Below are 4,363 nucleotides of genomic sequence, written 5' to 3'. Positions count from 1 at the left end.
TAAATAATCACGCCTTAGCAGAAGTGAGACTTCCCTTCACCCCTTTGCTTTCAGAATAACAGAGTTGGAAGCAGTGGTGGGTTGCTCCTGGTTCGGACCGGTTCGCAAGAACCGGTAGTAAAACCAGTGGGAGGCTCCGCCCACCACCCCGGATGTCGTCATTGGTGATCTGCGCATGCACAGAAGCACGATCCCGTTGTGAGCCAGTAGTAAAGGTAAGTAGAACCCACCGGTGGTTGGAAGGGACCTTGGAGGTCTTCTAATCCCACCCCTCTCAAGCAAGAAACCCTATACCATCCCTGACAGAGTTTGACAGATGCTGATTTGCCATCCGATTCGATTTATTCTAAATAGGGTGCACGGCAGATGCATCACCCAGAGGGAGCCTGTGCCATCCCTCTTGTTATAGAGTGCCAATCTGGGAAATTCTTCCCCTTTATGAAAAGGGATCCGATTGGGCCCTTAAGTATTGCCCCGAAGCTGACAATGAAAGGAGTGACGAATTTATTACCCCGATGTGTGTTGTTTTGTGGATAGATGTGTATTAACTCTGTTGCTACTCCTTATAAATAGAAACACAATGTGACTCACCACAGAGGGGGGAATCGTGGCCACTAATGGCTCAGTTGGCATTTTAGATAATGCCGTGCCAACGTCGGCTGCTGAATTTCTCAGGAGGGCTCTTTCCCTGGGAATTAGGCTTCTGTTTTTCTACCTCATTCTCCGGGTGGTTGAGAATTTCTTTCAGGTTTCTCTGGCTCTTGGTTTCCAGCCTCCTCTTTCACGAGGAGCTCTTACAGGTGTCGCTGCAGTATTAACAGAATAAGAGAGTTGGAAGGGCTCTTGGAGGTCTCCTAGTCCAAGCAGGAGATCCTAGACCATTTCAGACAAAAGGTTGTCCAATCTCTTCTAGAAAACCTCCACTGATGGAGCATCCACAACTTCTGGAGGCAAGTTGTTCCACTGATTCATTGTTCTTGCTCTCAGGAAATTTCTCCTTAGTTCTAAGTTGCTTCTCTCCTTGATGAGTTTCCACCCATTGCTTCTTGTCCTGCCTTCAGGTGCTTTGGAGAATAGCTTGACTCCCTCTTCTTTGTGGCAGCCCCTGAGATATTGGAAGACTGCTATCATGTCACCCCTAGTCCTTCTTTTCATCAAACTAAGATAAAATGTAAAGGTTCCTCTTGCACATATGTGCTAGTCGTTCCCAATTCTAGGAGGCAGTGCTCATCTCCATTTCAAAGCCGAAGAGCCAGAGCTGTCCGAAGACGTCTCCGTGGTCATGTGGCCGGCATGACTCAACATTGAAGGTGCATGGAATGCTATTGCCTTCCCACCAAAGGTGGTCCCTATTTTTCTACTTGCATTTTTTACCTGCTTTCGAACTGCTAGGTTGGCAGAAGCTGGGACAAGGAACGGGAGCTCACCGCATTTTGCGGCCCCAGGGATTCGAACCGCTGAACCTCCAACCTTTCGATCGACAAGCTCAGCATCTTAGCCATTGAGCCACCGTGTCCCATATATACATACGTATATACATATTCATTAAACTAGACATACGCAATTCGAGCAACCATTCTTTCTATGTTTTAGCCTCCAGACCCCTAATCCTCTTTGTTGCTCTTCTTTACACTCTAAACGCTTTTTATTTCATCCCGGGTCCAGGAACAAAGGAGGGACAAGTTGTCCTTGTCTGTGCCGGTGTTAAAATAACCCAGCGAAGGAAGGTTTTTCAAGAGAGGGTTGGCTCCCAAACTATAGCTTGAATTCCATCTGTTTGCTCTCTTGCCGCGCGAGTTTGGCTGGCAAGGACGACAGCCGTGAGATATAAAACTGCACCAAGTGGCCAATAGCAGCTCCTTCAACAGATGTTCCTTTCTTTCTCGCCTGCCTCGGTGGCTCGCCGTTGTTTTAGAGGTATTTATAAAATTAAAAGGTAGCTCTTCCCAAACTCTCGCCGGCTCCCCGTTTCCCGCTCTTGAAAAGCAGGTCGGTGGATTAAATATTTATTCCAATTTTTTTTTCCCCTCCTTTTATGCCACGGTTGTCCTTGAATTCCCCAGGCTGTGCTGTTATCCATACCTATTTCCCAAAAAAAAAAAAAAAGTGCCAACATCCAACAAAGAGATGAAATTTATTTTTGCCATTAAAACAAAAAGCTGGGAGTTTTTTTATTTAAAAAAAAAAAAAAAGAAGAAGAAGAAATGAAAAGAACAAAAATCCTCGGTGTGTGGAAAAGCTACATAACGGCCCACTTTAAATAATTTTAGCTTTCTGGCTTTATTACCCCGTGTGTTTCATTATCAACCTCCCTGCTTCATCAGCAAAATGCAGTTTTCTTTGAAGAGAGCAAAGCCATTCGTTTACTCACATTTTTTTTTCTCTCCCTCTCTCTTTTCTTTCCTGTTACAAGAAAATTCATAGAGGTGTGTGTGGCGGGGAGGAAATAATGCCTTTAGAAGAATAACCCAAAATCATAATACGGAGGGCAACTTTCCACATCCAGGCCAAATGGTCAGAACCTGTTTGTGTTTTTTTTTAAAGGGTCCTAGGAATACAACCAGGTTTTATTTTGGATTTATGAATGTAATAATAGAAGGCCCTCTTGCAGTTCTGTTGGGTTAGCAATGTTGTTTTGCAAGATCTCATATTATCTTTCAAAGTCCTTCATCTCTTAATGAAGAAGGTGGAGAATAGAGCCAGCACATCTGTCTTCAATCCCAAAGGTGCTTCTTCTTTTTTTCAAAAGGCATCTTTGTTTTTGCTTTGAAGCAGTGGTGAAATCTGAACCGGCTTACTACCGGTTCCCCAGCTGCGCATCAGAGATGGGTTTCAGCAGGTTCTGACCAGTTCTGGAGAACCGGTAGCAGAACTTTTGAGTGGTTCGGAGAACCGGTAGTAAAAATTCTGACTGGCCCTGCCCCCATCTATTCTCTGCCTCCCGAGTCCCAGCTGATCAGGAGGAAATGGAGATTTTGCAGTATCCTTTCCCTGGATTGGGGTGTTGTGGCCCCGCCCTCTGAGCCTATCTCATCGGAGGAAGAAAGCTCCGAACATGAGGAAGAGGAGTCAGCCAGGCCTCCCTCTCCAGGCCCCTCCCCTCTGGCACTGTCTCAGGTGCCAGCCGAGGGAGAGGAGATTAGCCAGGAGCCAGGTGTCTCGGATGAGAGTGAAGGAGAGCCGTCATTCCTGGATGCACGCCAACGAAGGCGTGATAAACGGTTGCAGCAGCTAAGGAGGCATGCTAGGGATTAGAACTGAGTCACTGGACCACACCCCAGAGACTATATAAGAGAGGGTGGTGGCTGGTAAAACTCCGTGACGAACAAAAACGAACTTTGGCTAGTTACTTGAACAACGTCTGAAGCTGCCGAAAGGGATATTGTTTTGCTGGACTCTTTGCAATGCGTATGTAATTTTATGTTATCTGTTGCAGTAAAAGCTCTTGGCAGACGGTGATTATAATGCTGCCAAGTTTGAGATAACAACCTGTGTGCGTGCCAAGTACTTTCTTAACCCTCGGCTGGCTGTGTTTGTGTGTGTGTGTGGACGGGGACAGATCATGGGGAGGGAATGGGGATTTTACAGTATCCTTCCCCTGCCATGCCCAACAAGCCACACCCACCGAACCGGTAGTAAAAAAAAAGAAAAGGAAGAAAGGAAGAAACAACCTTCCAGGAGAGGATCCTGAAGTTTAGGATGGCAGGGGACCGAGAAGTAGCAATAGAGTCCGGAGAGTTTGATGTGTTCTCATGGCTGGGAACATACAGGTAGTCCTTCACTTAGAACAGTTCATTTAGGGACCGTTCGAAGTTACAACGGCACTGAAAAAAGCGACCGATGACTGTTTTTCAACACTTAAGACCATTGCAACATCCCCGTGGTCACGTGATCCAAAATTCAGATGCTTAGCAATGGATTCATATTTATGATGGTTGCAGCATCCCAGGAAGGAAGGAAGGAAGGAAGGAAGGAAGGAAGGAAGGAAGGAAGGAAGGGAGGGAGGGAGGGAGGGGAGAAAAGGGGAAGGAGGGAAGGAAGGAAACAGAAAAGGGAAAAGAAGGAAGGAAACAGAAAAAGAGGGAAGGAGGGATGAAAGGAAGGAAGGAAGGAGGGAGGGGGAGGGGAGGGAGGGAGGAAACAGAACATGGGAAGGAAGGAATGGAAGGAAGGAAGGAAGGAAGGAAGGAAGGAAGGAAGGAAGGAAACAGAGAAAGGGGAAGGAGGGAAGGAAGGAAACAGAAAAGAGAAAGGAAGGAAGGAAGGAAACAGAAAAAGGAGGAAGGGGAATGAAAGGAAGGAAGGAAGGAAACAGAAAAAAGGGGAAGGAAGGAAGCAAGGAAACAAAGAAAAGGGAAAAGAA

Source organism: Pituophis catenifer, unplaced genomic scaffold (assembly GCF_029215685.1).
Source record: "Pituophis catenifer annectens isolate HBS135680 unplaced genomic scaffold, rPitCat1.0.hap2 SCAF_14, whole genome shotgun sequence".
Lineage (NCBI taxonomy): Eukaryota > Metazoa > Chordata > Lepidosauria > Squamata > Colubridae > Pituophis > Pituophis catenifer.
Note: the sequence above shows the minus strand (reverse complement) of the source record.